We start from the raw sequence: 27449 nt of genomic DNA on the forward strand, positions 1-27449 counted from the left end.
CGAGTTTCCTTGCTCTGCTGAAGGGCTCTGCTCCTACCAGCACGCAGGCCACCTTCCAGATCACTTGCATCCAAACTTTCTCTGGCTAATGGCTGCCCTGCCCTAGGGACCAAAGCCCTGCTTTTGTGTCTTTATGGATTCTCATTTTTTTTCTTCATAATTCCAGCTGATAATAGGAATCAACTTTCTCTTACTGAAGAAGAGGCCTTCTGAGATCATGCAATTTCATGTATTCACAAGTGGTGGAAGGAGAGGATTCAAGGAGGGTTTTCCAAGGTCAAAGAAAAACAGCAGAATAGAACAAGGACAAAGGGACCATGCTATTTTCAGTCCCCTCCATGGCTTTTTCCGACTCCGTTTCTGTCATGACTAAGCACTTCTAATGGTTATCAATACAGCCAGCCTTCCGAAAAGTGGAGTCTCCTCATCCAATTCCAAGAAGTTTCTTTCCCTTGTCCTGTTTCTAAACCTGACCTTTTCCGAGTTCTGGCTGAAATGACCTTGAATCACCTCCCACTTAAGGAGTACAATGGAGCTCTTTGTAAGCTGTGTGGAAGCCAAGGGGCCAGAGGATACCCACCTGAGATGCTGCTAGTGCTGGATCAACCTTTGCTACCATGTAGTTTTATGGTCCAGGAAGTGTGAGTTGACACCTTGGATAACTGAATCCCACACACAGTGAGTAAACAATGTCCCCCTGGACTTGCAAGTCCTGCTTCTTTCACTTTTTTTTTTTCATTTAGGGGAATGTATCATTAATTCCTCAGACTCAACATTAGATCTGCTGTGGATCCCAGAGTCTTCAGTGTCTCATAAGGAATATCCAATATAAACCCTTTTCTTTTTTCCTTTTTTTTTCTTAAAGCTTTCTCTTTCAAAGGCTTCATTTTACACTGCTAAACGTATAGTTAAAAGGATTGTTTGTGTGTGTGTGTGTGTGTGTGTGTGTGTGTGTGTGTGTGTGTATGGTTTCTGTATTATCCGTTTGGCTTTTTTGTTTGCTTGTTGGGCTTGTTGTTGTTGCCATAGTAATTATCCTTAACACATTCTAGGACGCTAACTTTGATTCCAATATCTGATATTTGGCCTAACTCTTACCTTTCTGCCTCTAATACTTTTATTTCTTCATCTGCAAGATTCTATGCTTCTTCAGATGGCTCTGAAATTCCTCTGTTCATATCACTTTCCAAATCCCCATGACTCTTCCCTCACTGTTCATTTCCAAATAAAAGGATCAGTAAAACAGTTTCCCTCAAATATGATGCATTCAACTAATCCCAATTCACCATTTCTATGATTAACTCCACTTAAAAATTCAATTGATTTTAGAATTCTTCTTTCAGACTCGAGCCCGTGCCCATCACCTCTGTGCTCTCTGCAAATGGATGGCTAGTCTTGCCTCATACTCACTTCCCCTTTCGAATCCTGCTCCCAAAAACATTTTCTCCCTGTCAGCTCAACACTGACTCTCTGCAAATCATCCTGTGATCCCATGGAAAAAGGACATGATACACAAATAAATTTTAGTGTCCTATGCTTGGGGGTTATAAATGAAAACAGATTGATAGAAAAAAATGATGTGTGTATAGCACAGATATAGTATATATTTATATATGTATGTGTGCGTATACTGCTACACATATGATGCAAATCAATAGCCTTAAATTCAATCTACTAATTTGCAAAATAAAACACCAATTCTGCCCAAACCTCCAAAGATCTTTCAAATGAAACAACTATCTCACAGATGATAAAGTGATTCAAAATTCAAATTATACTTCATCCATCTGTATACAACTACATCCTGTTTAGTATTCCACCTCAATTATCATCACATCTGATGTTAGCACCAGGGCTTATATTTACTGAGGGCTAGTTACCAGCACTCTGCTAAACAGCCTACATGCCTTAGATTTTCATTCTCATGCCTGTTACATAGATGAGGAAACCAAGGCTTAAAGACCTTTGGTAACTTGCCAAAGTTCCCATCATTGGACCAGCAAAACAGAACAAGGATTAGGACTCAAGTTCATTCAGCTCTAGAGTCCACCCTGTTGACCTCTGAGATTTCAAAAGGTTCTTTGGAGAGTTCATGTCTTAAACCTGCCCATGGGTCAAGAATTTGGAATCTTCCCCCTAGACTTCTCTTCAGGAGGCAAATCAACCAGCATTGCCACCCCAAGGTCAACTCTGCTCTCCGTCTTATTTAGAGCATAAAGATGATTCATTGCTTGCATAGAAAATTGATCTAACTACCATTTTATTAAAAAAATGCAGGATTTCCATTTTAGAGGGACTTCTTGAAGAAATTTGAATTAGGAAACAAAGTAATTGAGATTTTCTATCTTTCCTGGTATTTTTAGTTACTGATTAATGTGGAGTCCTGGGTGTTGGAAAAACTTATGAAATCTATAGCAATATTAGCTCTTAGGATTTTTGATGGAAACAGAGATTAGAGTTTGAGGATGCCAACTCTGTTGGCTGGGGACTACTTCTCTTGCTCCTTTGACATTTGACCTTTGACATTTCCTGAGAACCCTCACTGTCTCTGGGTCCATGGGAGATAGTGGTTCTCTCCTGTGTCAATGCCTGACCCAGAGGAAGAGAGAACAGTGGGGTTGGCTACCACTACCAGGCAACAATAGCCATCCATGGGGTCTAAATGACACCCTCCCCCTGCACCCAGTCGCCCACCCCCAGCTTTGTCCCCCTTGTCTCTCAGGCCACAGTTGGTCACGAGGATTAACCCCTCCCACCCCCTCATCCCCCACCCCAGCACTCCACCCACCCCCAACAGTCCTTTGGGCAACATGACTGACAAGAGTTCCACAGGCGATGATGTCACAAAGAGAGGGGGCAGTGAGCCCTGTTAGACCATCTTTCACTCCAGTGGACTCGCCTTCACAGACAAATTGATTTGCAAAGGTTCAGGCTGCCAGCCCAGCCTGCTTTGCATACAGAACGCTCCCTGGTGACACAATAAAAAGTGGCCAGGCTCACAGAGGAGCACAGCAGGGTCTGGCCAGTTCAAAGTCCAAACTCCACCCCCCCTCACCTCAGTCTGGTTTGAAAGGTCACTGTGTGTCTGGGAAAATAGTCGCAGGATACAATCCTTTATTAAAGGTCACTATTTTTCAACGGCACTTAACACACACTTACACACAAATTGAGACCCGAGAAGGGGGGAAAAAACTGGGGGCCACATCGCATTGTATATTGTGCTTGCAAGATTTATGTCTTGTGGTCACCAGCAATAAACACACACTGCTTCAGTACTAAAGTTCACATTAATCCACTGAGTCCCCCTCTCCTTGAAATCAGCCTCTTCTTTGCCAGGCAAACAGGGGCAAATGGAGACTTTTGTTCCTCTCTTTTGTTCCTCCCCCGTCTTTTCCTTCCCTGGTTGTGAGTTGTTTTGTAATTATTGTTGGTGTTGGTGGTGATGTGCTGCGCAAAACTTTCCCCTTGCTCACACATGATGTGTGCCTAGCATTTGGATCCCAAACCACGTGAACTCAGCATGCCTAAGATGCGGAGCGTGTCTGTGGGGCTGCCTAGGTCTTAGACCTCAAGAAGCAAAAGTCAAGTTCTTTTCTAGTCTGCTGGTAAAAATTCAGGGGAACACTCTGGCTAAGACTGTAGCCATAAAGCCATCAATGAGAGTGGCAGTCCTGCCTACCCATTGTGTGATATATTTTATTTGAGTAAATACTTCCATACAAGCAAAAATAGTGTTTGTATTTTCCTGCTAGTAACAGACAGTTCACATTGGGTTTCCCAAGAACGTTAACAATAGCAATCCCTGCATTCATAACAAAAGAGATTATCAGAGAAGTCAGCCCGAGCTGTTAGATTAATTTAGGCAAGAATTGGAAAAGAAAATATTTAGGAAAAATTCTATGAATTTCAAATAGCCGGCAAAAATATATAATGTCGAGGATTCCACCCTACTCCATAGCACATTTTTGCAAAGCTTTTTGCCAGTGATAGATTTCTGAGCTATCAAAAGCACATTAATTTTTTTCTGATTAAAACAGCTGTGAAAATATACAAGTGTAACTGTGAAAAATCCGGGGCTTATTGTAATACTTTAAGCAAAACAAGGATAAAAGATTTTTAAATACGGACTTGCCAAAAGTGAAATATCTAACACGAGGAGAGCTAATTCTGCGTGTGCTTCTAATATTTTGGCATAAATACTTTAATCCTCTTGTCCATCCTGTTGGCACCTCTTCTACAGTTGACTTGTTAAGGGCGAGTTCCTTTGTAATGTCGTCAGCACCTCTCCATAGTTATTGACTGGCTCTCATTAAAACAGCAAGATCACAAAACAGCAGAAGTGAGAAGAGGTGGGGAAGCAGCCGGCTCCTCACTACAAAGGTAATCAGAAAACACAAGCACCTAAAGGAGGAACGAAAACCGTGGCAGAAGTGAAACTGTCTGTCGAGATGGAGGAGGAGGAGGAAGGGGAGGGGGAGGAGGAGGGGGGAGGAGGAGGGGGGAGGAGGAGGGGGGAGGAGGAGGGGGGAGGAGGAGGAGGAGGAAGAAGGGGAGGGGGAGGAGGAGGAGGAGGAGGAAAAGAGGGGGAAGAGGAGGGGGAGAGTCCTTCTGAAGGTGGGGCTGGGGTTTGGAGACTCTGCTTCCATGTTTTTTGTTTATTATAAAAATACACTAAATCCAAAACAATTTTCCTATGTACATATACGAATACACCATAGTGAATCCCACCATCGTGGACATCCACGTGTTTGTACAATTATATCAAAATGAATTCACTCTCATGTTATAACTAAAAAGAACCCATTACAAAAAAGAAAGAAAGTCCTTTAAAAAAAAATACACAGGGCATCACAAAGGCCAAGTTCAAGTTGTGTATAGTGTTCGTCCTGTGTTATTCAGTGACACAGCATATGGATGAAGCACACAACACACTCAAAACCACACACAGCTTCCCGTCGCTTAAAAATAAATCTCTTTTTTGGAGGCAGATGTCAACTTCTCTTGCTCATGCTTCCGATGTGAGCTTGGCTGGTAAGGATTTCACTTGGACCCGGACTCTCCATTCCTAATCTATTGCCTTGAAAGGGGTGACCTTATGAATACAGTCATTGTGCAATTCAAAAGCATGGCGGCGGCAGGGGAGCATGCTTATCCAAGAGAAGGTGCCTTTTGAGGCCAACCACCCCAAATCTATCCCCCAAACTCTGAGGATAGAGTTAAAGACTGAGAAAAGAAAGAGAGGAAGGAAGGGAAAGAGGGAAAAAGGAACCTGTCTCTTCTGCAGGGCAGGCTGGGCGCCCAGGATCAGAGTATGCGCTGCACAGGGCCCTCTGCTGGCTCCCATCCAGATAGGCGTCTTGGGATTGGAGCCTCAGGTTAGATGCAGAGGTTGACAAGTGCCACTGGTTCCCAGGATAGAACCCAGACCGGATACTGCCCTATGAGACAACGACTCTCCCCTTCCACACACAAATGCTACTGCCCCTCCAAGCTGTCAGGCCCGGCATCTGCAGTCCCACTGTGACCCTAAGAGCCTGGAACTTCATCCCAGAGCCCCCAGACTTTCAAAAGCAGCATACTAAGGCAAAAATGTTGGCGGCTCAGCTGAGGATCACATCAGTCCCCGAAAATGAGGCTTTTAGGACAGCAAAGGATGAAAAGCAGAATTCAGAGGGGGGTTGGGAACTGCACAGCAGAGATCTCCCTCTGTGGAGTTTTTGGTCTTCTATCTCTCGCTCCCTCCCAGCTTCCACCCAACCCTCTCTCCAACCAGGTGATTCATGCCAGCCCCTAGAGGGCTTCTAAAGGGACGTACCTCACAGAGGACCTGCATGGATAAGAGCAGAGGAACAACCAGAGTCTCCTCTGTTGCCAGCTGAGACCGGAAGCCAGCAAGACTGAGAATGCCCTGGTCCTTGGGCAATTGGGTACCCTGCCCCACCCCAAACAGGAGGCTGAGGGCCACGTGGTATTCCCAGAAGGTTCACACCCCAACCACAGTTTGGGGGTTTATCAATACCATGGATCCTGGAAGGATTCTTGGTGCCTTTTGTAAAAAATAGTGTTGCCCTGAAACCCTGACCTCTCCCTCTGCACCCTGCCCTTGGGCCTCCTGCCCAGGACCACACACACACACACACACATACACACACACACACTCACACACAGACACTGTCCATTGGGTACCTAGCAGGGAACTCTCACTTCTCATTAACTGTAAGAACTACTTGGACTTTTCCATAGACAGTAGCCCCTTGTGATTGCCCTTCTGTGTATATGGAGTCTTGCTAACATGGAGACTTCCCACAGCACAGACACCTTCAATCTGAAAAACCAATGTCAGTTTTCTTCAAGGCTCATGGGCTTACCTATTTCACAGACCCCAAATAAAAATATTTCATTATTTTTTTGCCCCTGCATTATTAAAGCCTATAATGATTATTTGTAAGTAGTGCGTGTGTGTGTGTGTATTGCAAATTACACCAGGGAGAAATACTGATTCAGTCATCACTGGGGTCAGGGGGAGGTCTCAGTGGCTCTGAGCTGTGAAACAGGCAGTTCTGCCAGTGTGTTTGGAAGTTCCACAAGGGCCAGGATTTCTGTCCGTGTTATAAGTATTCAGCCCCAGCACCTAGGATAGTGCTAGCTCCTCAGTCCACATGCACTAAGTACTTATTGAACAATCCTACATGTGATATGCAAGCATGTGACTCGGTGGTTTCTAGACTTTCTCTCCCCGCTTCCACTGGTTAAAAGAAAAATCACCTGGGAAGGAAAGCAACAAGAGCTTTATTGTTTATTGAACCTTTCTTCTGTGGTTCCTCAAGGGGAAGACAAGGCAAGCTTGTGTGTGTGTCTGTGCACTGGCACACGTGTGTAAGAGTATGTACATATGTGTTGGGGCTTAGCATATAGAGGTGGTTTTTTTTTCCCCTTGCTATGTTTCCTCCGATCCCTCCCCTTCTTAGCTGCCTGGGTCAGGCACCTGAGCTCTGTTATAATAGTAATTACAATGGATTTGACAGCCTTATGAGTAGAGTTCGGAAAGCAGCTGTCACAGAAATTAGCAAGTTTTGCCAACAGCTCAGCTGCAAGGTGATGTGAGCCCAGGCCGGGACAGGAGGAGTTAACTGAGAAGAGTGGGGTGTTATGCAAAGCACCAAATCCCTAAACTCCCGCAAAGATCTTTGATGGCCATGATCAATAGATTCTCAGACCACGCTGACATAACCTTGTCACGCCTCAGCAAGGGTACAGTGGCTAAAAAGGCGTGGGGAGGTGGAGAGGTGGGAGGAGAGGGGGTGAGCAAGAGGACAGGGGAGGGGATAAAGATATCATGCCCTCCCCCTGCGGCTCCCTCAGGCCCCCTCCTTCCCCCACCACCCCCTCTTCAACAGGCATCACACAGCAAGTGACTGGTAATGGTTCTTTGGCCTTGTATAGCTTTTAAAATCCTTCAGCTGAAGCATCTCAGCTCCAATCGCCAGCAAAGCTTGAGCACCCTTGAGACCCTGGTGCAGATAATCATCATCCACTCAGTGACAAGAAGCTGAGCGCCGCTTCGGTACCAAGGAGACCGAATGTGGCAGGGCACCAAGGTGCCATCTTAGACGCAACCAAGCAGCAGCCACAGCAGCAGCACACAGAGATGCGGATGTTTGCAAGTTGTTGGGGTTTTTTTTCCCTCCTTCTTCTCCTTCTTCTTCTTCTTCTTCTTCTTCAATTTTATCTTCTTTCTCCTTCCTCTCAATCTCCTCAGAGAACCTTCTTCCTCAAGAGGGATGCTGTTATCTCAGCTGTTCTTAGCATACTTCCCGTTACCCAGCGCCGGCTGGACCAAATTGAACCCTGCAGTCAATACTGGTGGAAAAGAAAATGACATTAATTTGTGTAAAAGTGTAATCAAAAGGTGGGTAGGTGGTTTTTCTTGCTTTCAGAGAAATGCAGGTTTGAGTTTATGATTTTATAAAAGAGAGCCCACCGGTCAGCAGATTCCTGCCTTTCTCCCAGCGCTTCCCAAGTGCTCTTTCTGCCCTGTGACAGCGTTACAGTTAATGGTGTTGCATTATGTATACAATACACTGTGGATGGTACAGCTGGCTGGGATGGTCCTACAGACCGGGGTGCTGATGGGCGTTTACCGCCTGCTGAAAGGTGGGAGAGGAAATGTCTAGGAATAAAGGAAGAGCCATCCCTAATACGCACAGAACTCAAACCCCCAGCAGCTTGGAACAGCTGCATGGGTTCAGATCATGTATATTTCCTTTCCACCTCGAGCCTTTGGCTCACATTTTCCATCCACAGAGCTCCCTGGCAAATTGAAGATGGTCCAAACAAGGAATACCACAATCCCTTGCACTTATTAAAAATAGCTCTCCAACCAACCCCAAATATTTAATTCCATTGTCAACTTTCCATCTCACACCTTAACAAGGGGCAGACCTCAGAGAGGGACAGCTCTGGGCAATTGTCCTTTGCAGGCATGACTTTGTTTAAGGCCAAGTCACCAGGCCCCACACCCCTGGCCCAGAAGCAGATCGATTTTACTATTAAGCAGTGAGCCGTGCAAAGGAGATGCCTGCACTGGAGATTTGTGAGAGGGAAGATGCTGTTCTGTTCCTGACGCCATGAGGACAGAGGTGGACATTGCATATGCAGCTTTGTTATCCCCCTGGGGCGAATGAACGTGAGGCACTGACCACCATGCTACGAGAGGTCACGGTAATGAAGCCGAGGGCCTGGGAGAGTGGGAAAGGAAACCATCTTTGCCCTGAAAGTATGGAAAGTTTGCCAGAAACCAAAGCAGAGGATTTTAGTGTCCCAGAGAGTCTGACGGAAGAAAGCTACATCTTTAAAAGTTATTTAAGGGATTACCTCCTGCAGGGACAGAGGAGCCCATATGTGAGACCTTGGAGACCACGGATGATTTCAGTGCCTTCCCATTTCTAGCCACTCCCCCCCCACACACACAAGAAAAAGCTCGCTTGAATTCACTCCGTTGATTCATTCATTCAGTAAAAATCTATTGATCACCTATCATCCGTCAGGCACTGTTCTAGCTCCTTGGGATGTGACAACAATCGAAACTAATGAAAACATCAGTCCCTGTGGAACTCACAGTCTATCCCTCCATGAAGAACAAAGCCTTTCGGAACATAAAGAGATGCCCACATTCTTGGGGAAGATAACCAAATGTTACTGATTGAGAGCTGTGTTCTTCAGAGAATCCTTATGGGACGGAGGGCAAGAAGCCCTGGGCATCAGGTTGAGAGGGAGGAGAGGACCTAAGGGGTGAGCAGAGGTGGAGGCCAAGTCATAGAAGGAGTGGAGAGTCCAGAAGCCGAAGGCACCAAGGTACCATTCACCTACTTTGCAGGATTAACACAGTAATAAAGACCTAGGTCATTGTGCAAATATCCACGGGGTTAAATGCCAAGATTCTGGGTTACGGTTGTATATGAGGCAAGAAGCTGGCAAACATCTTTCCCTGCTCAGCTGCCAGTAAGTCTGTGTCCCAGGGCCAGGCTAAGATGCTACCCAGCAGGGTTCTCCAGTGTTCAGATCAGCAGGAACACCATCTCTGATCTCCAAGCAGCCAGTCTTAACCTTCTTCCCTTGGGTTTCCCACAGATCACTGTCCACCCAGAGCCCTCACATGTCACCAGCCCCCCACCCCGTATTGCTGAAAAAGATTCAGCAATTTGGAAATCATGATTCTTTCTCTAAAACTTCAATGCATGCTGATCACACTCACTGAAAAGCTGAGCATCAGCCTTGGCCACACATCCTCACAGAACTCAAGAAAGCCATGGATTTCACTTCAATGTGGCACACATTCCCCCCAGTGTTCACTTGACAGAGTCTTCCTGCCTTGTCCCTGAATCACCCTGCAGCTGGGTCCAGTTCCAAGAGAGAAGGGTCCACCAGCCTCGTGCCATCATGAGCTTCCAGCCCTCACACGGTCACGCGCCCTTTTCTGAGCCCTTATTCCTTTACCCGAAAGACCACTCTCTTTGCTGAATCCCCTGCCCACATGTGCCATCTGACTGCTTTGGCTCTGCGCGCTCTAGGAAGGGCTTCTCTAGTTGCTGGAAATATCACCAATTTTCTTTTCTCACAAACAGGAAAAGTTTTATTTTTTGTTTTTTTTTTCCCAAGACTTTCGTATTTCTCCATCAGAATGAAATAGAATCCCCCTAATAAGTCCCAGTACCATGCTGCGTGTATGCACGTGTACACACACAACATACATACCTACTCACATGCCACTATTGCAAAACTATTGGCCTAAAAACTGGGCTATCCTACAGATGTCCCTTCGACATAAATACATAAAAAGAGGTCAGGTCTCCGTCTGCCGCCTGAGCCCAGTTTGTGGTCTGCACAGGGTCTCTAAACTAAAAGATTATCCAGAGAGCTATGAGAAGTGAAGTGACTCAGTGTGCACAAAGCCTAGGGGTGCTAAAACCAAGTGGAAAATCCAACTGGTGAGTGACTGCTGAGTGGACTGTTAGATCGTGACTGGCCCAGGATGCTGAATGCCTCACTGATTTATCAAGTGCAATTGGTTATGTAGAGACTCTAGTTGAAGAGAAAGACCCAAATCCACAGGTATAAAAAGAGACAGGTACCTGGTGCGGTGATGTGTGCCTGTAATCCCAGCAGCTACAGAGGCTGAGTCAAGAGGATCGCAAGTTCCAAGCCAGCCTCAGCCACAGTGAGGCGCTGAGCAACTCAGTGAGACCCTGTCTCTAAATAAAATACAAAATAGGGCTGTGGATGTGGGTCAGTGGTTGAGTATCCCTGAGTTCAATCCCTGGTACCCTCCTCAAAAAAAAGAGAGATAGGGAGAGATGAAGAATGAGATGGAGTGACTGAGAGAGACAAATGAGACAGTGAGACAAAGGGGTAGGGGGACAAAGCCATATCCTCTCTCTTATCCTTCTTTCCCAGGGGTAGGAAATGAAACCAAAGAGAATAACTCACCATCCTGATGGATGTTTTTGCAGACTTTTTCCTCTTTGAACAAAGGGAAAGTGGATGATGTCCTCTCTTAACCAGTTTTCAAATTCAACCAGGATGCTGGGGGTGGGGTGGGGGTGGGAGGAGGTGGTGAGATGTGGACCAGAAAACTACAACAGGGGGGAGAGAAAGAACAGGCATGGACCACGAACCCACTGGGAAAGTCCATGCAGCAGATGGAATTGTGCTCCTGGCCATTATTTTTTCTCCCCTCTCCTCCCCACAGACTTCTTTCCTTAGACTCCACTTTGTTGAACCCTAGACAATCGTGACCTCAGTATAGAGACATATATCCAGGCAGCCTCAGCCTGCGGCGGGAGACCAGGATGCAAAGGGCAAAGGTTTGACCCTAAGAAAAATTTCTCATGGGGTCGATCACACTGCCTGGCCAAAAAGAATCCCCCGCCCCCCATAATGTTTTCTCTCTTAAAGGGACCATTTTTTTCCTAGCTAAATGTTTTACTCCCTGTGTAAGGAATGCTGTTCCCCTCTTCTGGGATTGCGTGGGGATGGATATCTGCCTCCTATCCCTTCCTACCACCACTGTCACTTGCTTATAAGCTGCCACTGGCCCAACCTTGGCCTGGTGATGATGTCAGTACATCCAGGGGCTGGATAATGCCAGCTCCTGCCTTCCTGCCACTTCCCACCCACCCTGCCCCACTCTCTGCTTTCCTCAAAGCATCCAGCATCTCTCAAAACTGCTAACTTGTGCAGGAGGCCAATGGGAAGACATTTGTTAGTTGCAAATGTTCAAATTAACACTTATTCCTGTCCCTGAGTCTGCAGGGAAAACCAAGCCTGACTACTAATTACAGCTTTGGGGGGTGAAAACAAACAGGCGTGTGCAAGTCGGGCCTTGGTGCAGGAGGAAAATATCTTCATTGGGTTGCAGCATTTTGACATTTGAGTCCCAAGAGCTAGAGAGAGGAGCCTGGGGCAGAAGGAGACTTTATCCACATGGGGACAAGCATGGTGTCTTCAGGCCCTGACATTGTATCCTGAGTTTCAGAGTTCCCAGGCTGCCTTCCTCACTTTGTTGGGATTTTGCTGGTAACAAACAGGCATGGGGAGGGAGCTGCCCCAAGGTCAGCTGAAGGTCAGTAGAAGGCATTGGCATGGTTACCTAATGCAGTGGGTCCCTTTCTACTGAGCACAGTCTGCCCTCCTAACTCGAAATTCCCCCAGTGCACCAGACCCTGCCTTTCCACTCTCACCCAAGGACTTTCTGATCACCCCAGCCCTAACAGTCTCTGGCCCTTCACTTCCTTGAAGCACTTTTTTCTACGACTCTTTTGTCAATCTGACCACTTTGCACAGATGGCTAACTTTTATCTAGGCTGCCCAACCCTGATGAAAATTTTCAATCTGGGAAATACTATCTTTAATCTTGGGGAATTCTTAGCGATGACACCCTCAACTATTGCTTCCACATCCTCTTCTCTATTTGGTTATATTTTTCTGTTGTTGTTGTTGTTGTTATTGTTTGTTTGTTTTGTTTTGTTTTATGTGTCCCCCAGATCTCTGCACTTTCTTTTCATGGTTTCTTTTTGATGCATCTTGGGACATTTCCTTGGCTCAGTCTTTTTGTTTCTTAACTCATTTTTTTTTTTTGCTGTGTACAATATACTATTGGACCCATGGTTTAAAGTATACCTGCAAATTCTTTTATAATCCTTCCTCCAAGAAATGAAGTCTAATTTGGCTCCTCATGAGTTAAGACTTGCTTTAGTGAATACCATTGAATGAATAGAATGGGGTAGAAGTGACAGTGTGTAAATTCAGAGACTTGGTCATAAAAACATTGTGGCTTTCTTACTCCTACTGTCTCTAGGATCACTTGCTCCAAAGGAAAACCAGCTGCCATGTCAAGAGGACACATCAAGCAGTACTATGGAGGACCCCCATGGGGAAGAACAGAGGTCTTTTGCCAATAACCACGTGAGTGAGACATCTTAGAAGCTGACTCTCCAGCTCTACCCAAGCTTTCAGATAGATGACTGCAGATCTGGCTGATGTCTTAACTATAACTTCGTGAAAGACCCTAAACTAAAATCAGCCAGTTAAGTCATTCCTGAATTCCTGGTACAAAGAAATTGTAAGATAATAAGTGTTTTATCATTTTAAGCTATTCGTTTTTGCATGGTTTGTTAACTATATACCCACAGATTAAGTTCTTTTTAATTTTTATTAATTATTCCTTCGTTTTCAAAGTTTCTAATCTTTTTATAACCACCTGTTCTTGTTTCATTGTCTTATATTCTTATTTCACCATTTATATGCCCTCCCTCATCATTGAAAACATTTAGGTTGAATTTAAAGGTTTTGTTTACCTCTTTTTCTTGGGTATTGATTCATCCATTTGATGACTTTGCTATTTATCTTTCATAGTGTTGGACTTTCTACACACTTTGTAAAAAAAAGTTATCTTTTATGGAGTAGATAGATACACACGCACACACACTGGAGATACATACATACATACACACACACACACACACATACACACACACACATTGTATTTGCATTTGTGCTTATGCTCTGGCCCTGGGATACAGCATCACACCCAAATCCTGTCACTCTGGCTAGCATTCCTCAGACCCTTAGCCACAATCGTGGCTGCCCCCTCCTACCTTTAATGAAGAGAATGTGTTTCCAGGCCTTAGCTTTATACAGTCTGTGTAACTCTAGACCCAGGCTTTTAGGGTAATGGAATTCCAGCCTGAGCCCATGGGTTAGTCCAATTCCAGTCCCTTTCCCCACCAACCAACCAGCTCAAGCCTTTAAAGCCCAGTATGGACAATATATTAAATTGTCTTTCGGAAACTCTCCATTTCTGACTGATGGAAATTTACCCTCTTGTTTTAAGCATGTCTATAGGTACTTGTTAAATTTTTTTCTCATCATTTATCAATATTCAAGGTAAAAGGGGGAGACTTTAGCCTACAAACAATGTATCTGCCTTGTACCAGAAGTCTTATTTGCTAACTACACACACACACACACACACACACACACATATATCCCTAATGACATACTAAGCTTCTAAAGTCAGGGACAGTATCATTTCCTTTTCTGTTTCTCCTCATTGGAAGAACAGAATGCATTCAATGGAAGTTGATCTAGAAATGTTAGATTGACTGACAGTTGAGAGGATGATATGATGGGGAAGATTGACAGGAAAAAGGATTAAGACTTCTCCCATATTTCAACAGGACTTGTGACCCTCAAGTTCGGAATCTCTCTAAGAAGATGCTTCTTTTTTTTTTAGAGAGAATTTTTTTTAATATTTTTTTTTTTTTAGTTATCGGCAGACACAACATCTTTGTTTGTATGTGGTGCTGAGGATCGAACCCCGGCCTCACGCATGCCAGGCGAGCGCGCTACCACTTGAGCCACATCCCCAGCAAGAAGATGCTTCTTAAGCTTTTCTGGAACATAGACATTTTGAAAACCTAATTAAACCCTTTCTGCTGAAAAATTAAAAATGTGCAGTATACAAAACTCAGCATTCTATATCAGGAATCTAAATAGTTTAAAAAATTAACCCTAAAATATAAAAATGTGCCTTCTTTGGGTGTTGTGAGTTATTTTTTTCTTGCCAGTTACCAAAGATGCCTGTTTTAGCCATGAGAAGCCCAAGGTCCTCTCCTGACAGATGCGGAAGCTAAGGGCTTGAGAGTCGGTGTGACAACGTGCCAGAGCAAATCGTGGTCTGACTGCTTGCTAACTGCAGTGAAGGACCTGCTGTTCCCCCACCTCCTCACAACTTTAGGACAAGTCCACGTCCATGTACTAGCACCACCAAATAGAATTACCTTGAATCCTGTCAATAAATGACAATAAATCATCACCAATACAGAACACATACTTCATTTTGTTTTAAAAATACTGCCTTGTGCCTGATCTTTTGTTGTGGATCAGTAGTGTCAACTGGTTTATCTAGAAACGGGTCCTACAGTCCCAGCCCCCTTAGCCAGTGGGGCTCATCCATCTTTCAAGGTCAATTCAGCCAATATACACTGATACCAGGTATATACGAGGCACTGATCTCAACACTGAAAATGCAAAGTGACCAGGACCCTACGGAGTTCACTAACAGAACGATAGATATGTAGGCATCACTGCCATAAACATAAATGCTGAATTAGAGGGCTACACAAAAAGTATGCCCAAAGCAGGGGTTTCCAACTTTATGGCTATCTATTTAAGGGAGAGAATGGTAGCAGGTGACTAGCACTACAGAGAAGGGGCTGATGGCCAATGATAAGGCTAGAAAAATGGAGACAACCTAAATTCTGAAAGACTTGCTTTCAATGATAAGGATCTAAGATTGTGTCCTGAGGGTAGTGAGGGAGATCTGAGGAATTTTACACAGAAAAAGAACATACTAAGATTTGCATTTTTTTTTTTGACATGTGTCTTTTTTTTTTTAATTTTTTATTGTCGGTTGTTCAAAACATTATAAGATTTGCATTTTAAAGAGACCCTAATAAAAAAATAGTGACAACTAATTCCAAAAAAAGTGAAAATTATTTAAATCACATCTTCAACTTACCTTAGAACACATCTAGAAATTACTAACAAAAATTATCATGCCCTCCCAAAATATTCCCATCTCCTTGAAAATTTAAAAATTCACTCATCATTAACTTTTCATTAATGAGAAAAAAGTGCAATTCCAGGCTATATAGAAAATTTTATACATGAATTTTTGAAATACTCTCAAGTCTGGAATCAGAGGAATTATATATAGCCTTTAATATCTCCATCAGTAATTTTTAAAAGGATAAAAATAAACTAAAATTTTAAATCAAATGATTTTGAAGAAATGAAATAATTATCAAAAGCAAAACAAAGTATTTTTTTTAAAAAAGAAGAGTGAATCTCAAATAAATTCAAGACAAAAATTTAAATGTTCAAAATTAAGGGTAAAAATGTATATAATCCTCAGACATGAAAATATTTTTACTACTGTTGGTGGGAAAGGGGGCTGATGGCAAAAGTCTAGGTTAGAAAAATGGAGACAGGCTTAATCCTAAAAGATTTGTTTTCAATGTTAAGGATCTAAGATTGTATCCTGAGGGTAGTGAGGAAGATCTGAGGAATTCTACATAGAAAAAGAGACAGACTAAGATTTGCATACTAAGAATCTCTTTTGTCAAACAGCAATTTTTTTTAAATCTCTGTAAAATAGATAATTTTCAAAAAAAATATAGATTATCAAATAAAGAAAACTGATTTTTTTTTTTTTAGGTAGGGTCTCACTGTGTTGCCCAAACTAATCTTGAACTCACTGAGCTCAAGAGATCCTCCTGCCTCAGCCTCCTGAGTAGTTGGCACTACACGCATGTGCCACTGGGATTGTTAAGATTACCAAATTTAGATCCAAAAGAAGCAAACAAATAAATGCCAAGGAAGAAATTAGGAAAGACTTTCAAGGGATTTGATTCAGAAGATTTTATAAAAAGAAGAAGATTTTATGAGCAAATAGTTCGAAAATTTCAAGAAATTGACAATCCTATTATTACTATATAAAACATTCCACACTCTATAATTTTTGAAAGTCCCTTGTCTATTTTGCAAAATTATCATAATTCCAGTGCAAAAGTCTAGCAATGACAAAGACAGCTCAATAAATATTCTTAGCAAATTTTGGCCAATCACATGTTAGTATAGGTAAGAAGATCAAAATACATCAAGGACAGGGTAAGCACATTCATTATTCCCACTGTAGGGGAATTTTTTTTTTCCCTAGACATTTAGCCAATGCAGTAAGACAAGAAGACATAAGAAATGCAATTATTGAAAAGGAGACCAAATTAACATTATTTGCATAACCTATAGTCACACTGAAAAGTTAAGATAATCATCCATTGCAACTAATTATCTAGTAAACTAGACAAATACAACTATGTATATCTAAAACAACAACTTTTTAAATAGCAACAATAACCACCTAGAAAATATAATGGGTAAAGGATTCCATTTCTAATAACAACAAAAACAAAAGGGTTTAACAAGAAATGTGCAGGATCTTTATAGAGAAAAATGACCCTTTACAAACGTTCACAGAGAAATTTCAAACTAGAAGACACGTGCTATACCATCATATATTTTTTTTTAGTTGTAGATGGACACAATATCTTTATTTATTTATTTTTATTTGATGCTGAGGATCAAACCCAGTGCCTCACATGTGCAAAGCAGGCACTCTACCACTGAGCCACAGCCACAGCCCTCTGAAGGGCAACATTTAATGTTGGAAAGCTGTAAATTCGGTTCAGGTTAATGAACATTTACTCAAAATCACGATGAAAATTTTTGGAATCTGAAAAAAAAAAAAAGGTTCTGGATTTCAAAATTTCTTCTGAAAAAAATCTTTGTCGAAAAAAAGAACAAGGCAAACTTGAATTTAGCCTGCCAAGACAAATTATATAATAAATAAAATAAAGAACAGAACAGAAAACACCTAAACAAGCCCAATCAGGTCAGAATTTAGTCTAGAAAAGTGATATTTCAATCCACAAGAAAAGATAAAATTGTAAGGTGACTCTAGGCAAACTGCGTAACTATTTGGAATAAAACATAAATTCAATTCTTATCGTATATAGCATGCCATTCCAAATGGATTTTTTAAAGTCAAATGTTAAAAAAAAATAATAAAAGAACAAAAAGTGTAGATGAATATTGATCTGATCATTGATATGGAAATTTTTCTATGAATATAATTAGGGAGGAAGGAAGGAAAGGAGGGGGCGGAAAGAAGGGCAGACATCTTAATAGACTAAACTATGTAAAAGTTACTTCCAAATATAAAATGACATAAACGTTAAAGGCAAATAATAACTGGACAAAAACTATTTGCAACATGTAAAAAGTAATTAATAGTCTGAACCAGTTATTGCAAATCTATAAATAAATAAAATATTGTAAAAAAAAAAAAGAACAAATATCACAAGCAATTCACAAAAGGAAAGATGTAAATAATATAGCATTTGGGGGGGGGGGTAGTTTTAATAATAACCAAAGAAATTCAAATTAAAACAAGATACCATATTTTGTTATTTCAAAAACTGAAATACCCAAGGCTGATGAAGACATCAGGTAATAATCTTTTTATAAACTCTGTTGGCAGAATTGTACATCCATCCATATAACACTTCTGGAGAGCACTTCAGTAATACGTATCAAAAAAACACAAATGTTCACCCCTTTGGCCCAGGTTTTCTACCTCTCAAATTTTACCTTAAGAAAATAATTGACACTGCTTACAAAGATATGCATTCAAGAATATTGTTTGCTGTATTACTTCCATAGAGTTAGAACTCTCTAGAGTATACACTAAGACCTTGAGTGCATAACTTACAATATATTTAGCTGTATACCCATGGAAGTTTTTATTATAGATTATCTAATGACACAGAAAGATATCCAGCTATACTTTTTGTTTGTTTGTTTGTTCATTTGGTTGGTTGGTTGGTTGGTTGGTTGGTTGTTTTGTGGTCCTGGAGATGGAACCCAGGGTCTTATGCATGCTAGTCAAGTTCTCTACCACTGAGCTATATTCCCAACCCTACACTTAAATAAAATATTACAAAACAGTATGCACAGTACAATCTTAATTGGGCTTTTTAACTCAAATTGTGAAATTTATTATTTAATGTCTCTCTTGTTCACTCTCCCAGTCCTGGAGGCTTCTCATCCCTGGCTGCAAGTTAGAATTCTTTGAAATCACTTTTACAAAACATTCCAACCTGGGCCCCACCCCAAAGCAAATTAAATCAGAAACCCTGTGGGTATTTTGTGTTTTTGTTTTAATTTCTTCAAATGATTATAATGTGTAGTCTCTGTTCAAAACTTCTGCTGTAGAGCTGTGGTTCTCAACCTGGTCTATTTTACTCCTAGGGGACATTTGGCAATATCCGGAGACATTTTTGATTGTCATACCAACTTGGGGTGGGAGAAGCTATTGGCATTCTGATGTGTGGACCAGATTGAATGGGCTGAATTGTGTCCCCTGTCCCCTGAAAAAAATTCATGGGATAACATCTCAACCTCCAGAAAAGTTAAAATAGGGTCCGTAGGGTGTGTCCCAAGTTTAGTATGACTGACCCTCTCTCACCCCCACCCCCACCCCATGCCCCAGGTTCTGTGAGAATTTTTTTTCTTTTTTTTTTTTCCTAATGATCATTTGAACCAGATATCAAAGCAGGCTTGGTTCTAAAACTCAGCTTTAAATCACTAAATGGCCAACGTCTGAATGTTATCTGCTTCATTTGAGGACAAAGAATGCAGAGCCAGAGATGGAAAGCTGAGAGACCCTTTTTGTGTTTGGGACAGGTGGGAGGCTTAACTCTGTTGGCCTGATATCTCCCTAAATGCTTTCTTGTTTCTCTTCTCTTCTGGCCAGAGAGTTCCGAGTGGCTATAAAGGGATTTCATACAGACAAAGTGATTAGACCATAACCAGGCAGGAAAGTGTCCCAATCACATGTACATTTCCCCTGTCCCTGCTGGCCACCCACCACCCTAAATCAAGTATTCCCTAAGTATAAGTGTCCACTTTTAGAATCAATCAGATCAATCTAAAGATAGGTAGTGGGGGAGGGGCAATGACTGGCGTCCTTCTAAGAAGAGAAACATCATGGATGTGCTCCCACAGAAGGAAAGCCATGAAAGGTCAGTGATGAGACTGCCATTCACAAGCCAAGGACAAAGGCCTCAGATAAAACCAGTCCTGCTGGCACCTTGATTTTGGAAGTCCAAGAAGCCTTGCAAGTCCAAGAAGTCTCAGTGACATCAGCCCCTGCAGCCTCTGCCCCTTAATTCTGCTTTGTTTTGCTCTTCCTACTCCGCTACACAAGCTAAATAAGGTTCCTGCACTCTGATTGCTGAATTATTCAGTCCCTGGAGTTAACTCTAAGTAGACTGTCCTCAGTGGTCTGGCTAGGCCTCATCCTTTCAGTGGGAAGGCCTTATAAGCTAAGCTGGGGTTCCCCTGAAGAAGAAATCCTGCTACAGGCTGCAGCATCAGCTTCCACCTGAGAGTTACACTCTAGGCTCAGGCCTCAGGCATGCCAGCCTCTTATCCTGTTTCTTTCTTTTCTTTTTTTTTTTTTTTTTGGATAGTGCTGGGGATTGAACCCATGGCCTTGTGCAAGCTAAGCAAGCACTCTACCAACTGAGCTATATCCCCAGCCCCACTCTCATCCTGTCATCCTGTTTCTTTGAGGAACCCTGATAGATACAGAAGTCAAGGATACTCTCACTCGTTAGCATGGTAAGCTAATAGTACATTCTGCACCCTTTGATATCAGATTGGGGGGGGAAAAGTGATTCTACACCCATGATAGGAACTCAGGAGAGGAAGTCAAGAAAGAGAGAAGGGAGAGAGCATGAGAATGCTTTGAGAATGTATGCTACTTGTAGAAATGAGTAGGAGCTTGTCAGAGGAACATGAACAACCACGTCAGGAACTAGGTACCAGGCTGTGCACCCTACACCTACCACCAGCTGCTAAAGCCACCCTGGAGAGCTGCCTCAAGCAATTGCCCTCATTAATTCTCACCAGTCTTCAGCGAGTGGTGGGGAGGGATGCTTTTCATATTTATTTCACAAATAGGGCAATGGGGACTAAGAAATAGTGAATAATTACTCCAGATCTTCCACTGGTAAATAGAGGAGGCCAAATTCAAACTCAGCTTCTCCTTCTCCACGCTGTGGCTCTGTTATTGTACGAACCGCTTGGTTAGGAGTAGAGAATATGAGGGTCTCATGCTAACTTATCCAGACTGGCTATATGCAGGCAGGAGGGGACAGGAGTCCTCTGCTGCCATGATCCACCCAGATATGGGGGTCAGACACCTGAGCCTGAATCTCAAGTTTACCATTTTCTAGTCTGGTGGCTTTGGGCATATGTCTTGCCCTCCTCACAGTTCAACCTCCCCATCTCTAAAACAGGGAAAAGTGGTACCAACCTCTAAAAGATTATATTTTCTGAGACAGCATCTAAAAAAGCCCAAAGCATGAAGTTAGTGCTCAAGAAATGAGAGTTCCAGTACATTCTTAACCATTCTCTGGTCCTCTGTTCTCACCCATCTGGTCTCTGGTTCTCACCCATCCCACCCCTTACATGGTTATTGGGCTGGTCCAACAATATAATAACTGCAAACGTACTTGACAAGTTCAAGGTATCATCACTACAGAAGAATGGAATAGAAATGCTATATACTTCATGCAAAAATTAGCCACCAGTTATATAAGCCTGACCAAACTTCCTGTGCCTCCATTTTCCCTGTGAAAGGCAGGAATAGTGTGATAGCTGCTCCACCCTCCCCAATACATAGGCTTGCAAGGATACATGAGTGCAATTCCTAATTATTTTAAGTTTAATTCCAAACATATGGTTATATTGGATTTCTAAACAGCCAGTTGATATTCCCAACCCCTTCCCAAATCCTGTCATGGAACATCATCCCTTCACATCAGTTCATTTGTCTCCTAAAGGATACACCAGCTCTAACTTTATAGAATTTTCTTTTGTTGTCTCAACTCCAGAGTCAACGCACATCTCCTGCCTTGCTCTCGCTGTCATTTTCTCTCCCAACTTGACATATGGCTGAACCGATATCTTTCCTCTGTTTCCTTTCTTGTTACTACATGTCCAGTAGTATTGCTCAAAAGTGCTCAAAGGGAAGGGTCAAGCTGAGTTTCAAGTCTGAGGTCTGGGATTACATCAAATCCGTAACGTTTATCTGCCCCACCATCAGCCAAATACTTCCCAATTTAGGTCTCAGTCACATCAAAAGAAGACTGAATTGTCTGGGCTACAGCATGCCTGCCTCCTGCCTTCATTTTTCTTACTTAATTCCGAAGGTACAGCTCCCAAACCCACTTAGGCCCTGTGTAATGGTCACAGGCTGCGTGGCCATTGGTCACCGGGCAGTATTTCTACCTGAGGCAGCTCCGGGTCTGCAGGAGACCCTGTCAGATTGAACACACTAACTTTGATGGGCTGGAGGGAGAAAGGCCACACAAAGGGCTTTTGTCCCAATTAAATATAAAATCATTTTGAGGCCCATTTCCAAAGTCCCTCTTGTTCCACGTGCTTTGAGCACACAAGTGAACATTATCATTATTATTATATGACAGAACTTCCCCATCCTACCATGCACAACCTTAACTTAGGGGCAGCTGTTAACTTGGCCCCCCGCACCAGCACCCTCCTGAGATTCCACCTCAAGAGGCACCCCAACCAGCACATATGGAGTGACTTGGTTCTCTTGTTCCTTGTACAAAAATTAATCTCATTAGCTAGGCGTGGTGGTGCATGCCTGTAATCCCAGCAGCTCATGAGGCTGAGACAGGAGGATCATAAGTCTCAGCAAAAGCAAGGCACTAAGCAACTCAGTGAGACCCTGTCTCTAAATAAAATACAAAATGGGGCTGGGGATGTGGCTCAGTGGTCAAGTGCCCCTGAGTTCAATCCTCGGTAACACCCTCCAAAAAAGAATTAATCTCATGACCACTAAATCTACAATGAATCAAGGGGCACATCCCCAGTGACCAGGACAGTGCCTGAACCCAGGAGGTACTTGATAACTGTGCGTGTAGCAATTAAACATACGAATGAGGCACAAATAAAAACTTCAAGTGGGAGTTAGAAGGCAAAATAGAGTTTGGGGTTTGGTTTGGTTTTGTATTTAAATGAAAGAGGAGAAGAAAGAACTGTAATTTGGATTCCAAATTAGAAGGCAACTAAGCCCAAGAAAAAGCAAGTCATTTGTTTGACCATTTAGGGGCACAGCGTCAGCTAGCAGGTTCAGGCTGGAGACGGTGCAACACGTGACTCTGGAAATACTGGCAAGTCCAAGTCTCAGTGACACGGGCCCCTGCAGCCTCTGCCCCTTACTTCTGCCTTGTTTTGCTCCTCCTGCTCTGCGTACACAACCTGAACGAGGTTACTGCAGCCTGACAGCTTTCTCCAGGGAGCAATTAGAGCCTCGAAGATCTTACCTATGCTTCACCAGAAGTCTTCTCATTAAATAGGTACTTCAAATGTTCCCGGGGCCTAAAGCATTAAGATTTAAAGGTAACAATTGACTGCTTTTTTCCATGCCAAATCAGACCGTTGTTTAACATGGTGAGAGCTACCACTGAGGTTAGTGAAGTAGAAAAAGGGGGTTATATGTTGCTGGAGAACAGAAACTTAACAAGGAAATTAAAAACAAGACAGTTTCAAGGATCAGAGAAGTCGGAGAGCTGTCTTTAAGGAATGGGTCATTGTAGAGCTCATGCAGCCTGAAAGTCAGACCCTAAATATCCTCCTGGACTTTCAAAGCACCTATGTTCTGCATCCTGCCTCACAGAATGGACTGGGGCTGCCAGCAGGATGCATGGCACGAGAAGTCTGCATGGAGGAAGATGGCATAGGCCTACCTTGGAGGATGGCAAGCCAGGCAGTGGACCAGCAGAAGTCGAGCTTTGGCGGAGAGAAGAACAATGGAGGGGCAGGGAGTCCGCTGGGGCCACCTGAGACCAGAAGCTCATTCTGAAGCAGGTGTCGAGGGTCTCCTTTCTGACCACACCCCAAACTCCCGAGAAACCTTGCCTTTTGTGTAAAGTGATTTGGGAAACACCAGAGTCACCCACATCTGTGTTGTGGAGTTCCTTATCAATGTATTTTGCAGTAGTGACTCGTGCATTGTGGCTTAAGACAGGGGTTCCAATGTATTACACATTTAGTCATCATTTTCAGATGGTACCAGTTCAGATCAGAAAACGGAAAAGGACATTATCTCTTTAAGATCTGAAATTTATTAACTCAAGACAGGAAGAGGATTTCTAAACGAGTGGAGAGAAGAAGAAACACATCTGCTTGGGATTCATCTTAGGATCAATGGAAATCTTCCCTTGGTTCCTCTCAGGACGTACAGGCTTCTGTGGAGAGCACTTTCTCAGGAAGAACTCTGTACCTTTCTAGCTGTGGGTTTAGGCAAGCATCAAGTTAGCTCAGTAATTGAAGTCCCCACCTAAACCCAGGTGATTTCTTTTTTTTTTTTTTTTCCCCCTCTTTCTTGCATTCCCCATTATTTCCCATGAAGCTCTTGATCTCTTCGCAGGGTGGGCTACTGTCTGAAAACCAATAGACAGCAGCTTGCCATGGACTCCTCCCAATTCCCACACCCAGCATGCCCCTCTGCCATGCCCCAGTTGATGTTGCCATTGCATCTCATGACAGGCCACCATCCTAGGCATCTTTCTTTTCAGGGGCCCACTAAGGTAGTCTGGGTCTTTTTTTCTAAACTTTGAATTTTCATAAAGCTTTCTGTAGACACTTCCATAGGGAACATTGGTCGTGTCTTTGCCTACCCTTTCTCCTTTGGGGAAAATTCCCATTGTGTCAGTCCTGCTGCCCCCATGCAGTCATGACTCACACTCCCAGCCCCTTTTGAAGCTAGAATACAGGGCTTTGACCTTGCTCTGCCCTTATTCGCATCCACGTAAGATTTTGTTTCAGAAATGAAGATGTGAGCAAGGTAAGGAACAGGCTTTGCCAAGAGAACCCCTTTCACTGACACAGGTCACTGCAGGGGTATAGGATGCAGGGGTTGGGCAGCTGTGCATGGGGTAGAGATGACAAGTTCCTGCCAGTTACTTCTCAGGAACTGCAAATGTGGTTTCATCTTTAAGTCAATTCTACAGTGTGGCTGGGGCATTTTTCCTGGAAACTTGAGTTTGTTTTCTCCTCCCCACTATTCCCAATGATTCTGAAGATGACTAATAAATAAATCCACTAATAATAAATCCACTTTCTTCTCAAAACAGACAGAATTGTTTCTGTTGCCTAACTAAAAACACTGAGGAAACCAGAGCCTAAAGGCAAGTAGACTTCTGGCACTTGTCGATGCTATATGGGGGCTCTCTCCTCTGCTGGTCTTTAGTGGCAGGGTGGGGGACGGGTTCAACCGTCCTTGGGTTTAGGGAACTTATTCTTTCAACACAAGGCATCCTCGTGAACAATGAGGAGTCTTTCTTAGAACAGTGGTATCTGCAGACGAAGTTCCTTTGAAAGATCTAGAGCTCAACACAGGGGAGCTTCAAAACATAACCCCAGAGAGCTTCAGCTTCCATAGCCCCCCTTGACCTCCTTCCTGCCCTGGTTCCATCTTTACTTCTCTCTCTCTCTCTCTCTCTCTCTCTCTCTCTCTCTCTCTCTCTCTCTCTCTCTCTGCCTAATCTCTGTCAAACTTGCCATCCATCCCTTTAAAATATAATAATTCAAAAAGCTTATTCCAGAATCCTTTTCCAGAAGCATCTGTGTATCCAAACCAGAACAACAGATAAAAGATAATGCCTCCTGGTGGTATTTCAGTCATCTGACAGTCAATAAAGAAACTTTGTGTTTGATTTGCTTCAATTTTAAAAAATTCATTCATTCATTCATTCATTCATTCATTCATTCTTAGCAATGAGGATCTCTCCTGGGGAACTAGGAGGCCATCAAGGAGGCAAGCAAGAAGGAAGGAAGGAAGGAAGGAAGGAAGGAAGGAAGGAAGGAAGGAAGGACTCTAATGTGTATAGTGCAGGTGGTGCCCGAGGCTCTTTCCAGCGATCCCACTCCACCTCCCCACTCCAGCCACACCAGCTGCCTCACTGCTCCTCCCACAGGCCAAGTGCTCCTTTGCACTCTTCAGTCTCTCCCTCTGGGCACCTTTACCAGCCAGACAGCTGCAGGGCTGCTTCCTACAACCGCCAGGACTCTGCTAGAATATTGTTAATAAGAGGCCCCTCCCCTGGCCACCTGCCCTCTGCCCTGCGCACACCTCCCGTATTCTTATTTCCCCTTGCTCTAATTCATTAGTTCTCCAGGCCACTGATCACTTTTTGACATACTTTTTTACTTATTTGCTGCCCATACCTCCAAAACATCATCACACCAGAATGAAGTCCTAAAAAGGGAGGGATTTTGTCATTATTCACCATTTTCTTCCCTAGGACCTAAAAGAATCACTAGCATTAAGTGTTGAATAAAATTTGCTGATGAATTAATTTCATAGAGAATGATGCAAATATCATTTGACTTTCAGGGGAAAATGTGATGTTCAGAAAAATTAATCTAGATCTCCCATAATCCCTGATAAAGCCTGTACCCACACCTGAACCTGTGCAATAACAGGTCAAGGTTGCTCACTCCTAGCACTCTAGGCAGGTTAAGCACAGAGAGCATTGGGCCCATTCTCTGAGTTCCTCAGCGATCTTCCAACACCTTCCTGGTGGGTCATACTTACATTGCTTAAGATAATACTAGCTGTGTATCTAAGTAGGTTAGATCAGTATAAGAGAAGGATATGGATGCTCTTGGTAAGAATAGCCTCCTTCAAATGGTATCTGAACTCCTTCTCACTTTAGGCCAGTCTTCTTCAACCCATGGCTTCAACACTCCAGCCAGCCTTGGGGAAGATAAGCCTTAGTATCACACTTTCTGGGAGAGGCATTTCTGCTCACAGTTTATTGGCCAGTATTCTGTCACAGGGTCACCCCCCAACTGCAAGGGATTCTGGGAAATGTAGTGTGGCTGTGAGGCCAGGAAGAGGAAGAAGGAGGTATGGTGATTGATTACCAGCCTTCAGAAAATCCAAGTGTCATCTTCCCTTAGTAACTCAGTTTATGTGGTACCACAACTGCTGAGTGGAAAGGAACCAGGCAAAGTGCTTAGCTGCCCAGACTGAAGGTCAGAGTATTAGGTTCAAATCCCAAATTCTGACTAGTTGCTGACCTCTCTAAGTCTCAGTTTCCTCAACCATAAAATGGGGACAGTAATAATATATATCGGGCAATGAGGGAAAGGTGAGATAATCCTGCTGGGGATTGTCTGATACATAGCTGTAATTATGGGGAAGAGTATAAGAAGAGGATTTCCCAGCTTCTTTCCCCTGTACTCTTACATCCCAGATAGGCAGGGATCTAGAGAGCCACTCTGGGCCTCAGAGCTAAAATGAGACAAGCTTTGTCCCCATTTGACAAGTGACCTGTAAGTCCTCTCTGTTGTACCCTATTGATGGTTTCTGACAAATCCCACAGTATCGGTTTGCATAAGTAAGTTTGAAGTGCCCTTTCCATTAACAGAGGAGATCTGCTATTAACTAATTACACTTTGGCTTTTCCTGCATGTGCTGCTGTACCAGGGAAAACAGGCCGAGAGTGAGGTGCCCTTGGTGTGGAGAGAAGGCTTGTGCAGACTGGGACAGGCAGAGACTGGGATGCACTAAGGAGCCATTCCTTAAACCCAGTTACTGGAAGAAAGGACTCCAGAAGCCCAGCTCCCAATTTGCCACAAGAGTGTTTTCAAAGGATGAGAGAAACGCCATTTTCAGAAAAGTACTGATGCCCGGAAGAAAGTTAAATGAACTGCTCAAGGTGACC

The 27449-nt window shown here is 43.3% G+C and overlaps 1 long non-coding RNA gene across 1 annotated transcript; it reads left to right on the plus strand.

The window, feature by feature from the left end:
• The first annotated feature begins 514 nt into the window (after positions 1-514).
• LOC114091901 (uncharacterized) lies at positions 515-14886 on the plus strand. Its single transcript, XR_003582591.1, has 3 exons — positions 515-678; positions 12857-12963; positions 14628-14886. It is a non-coding gene; the product is annotated as an uncharacterized lncRNA (long non-coding RNA).
• The last annotated feature ends 12563 nt before the right edge of the window (positions 14887-27449 follow it).

This window comes from Marmota flaviventris, chromosome 14, assembly GCF_047511675.1.
Source record: "Marmota flaviventris isolate mMarFla1 chromosome 14, mMarFla1.hap1, whole genome shotgun sequence".
In the NCBI taxonomy this organism is placed as follows: domain Eukaryota; kingdom Metazoa; phylum Chordata; class Mammalia; order Rodentia; family Sciuridae; genus Marmota; species Marmota flaviventris.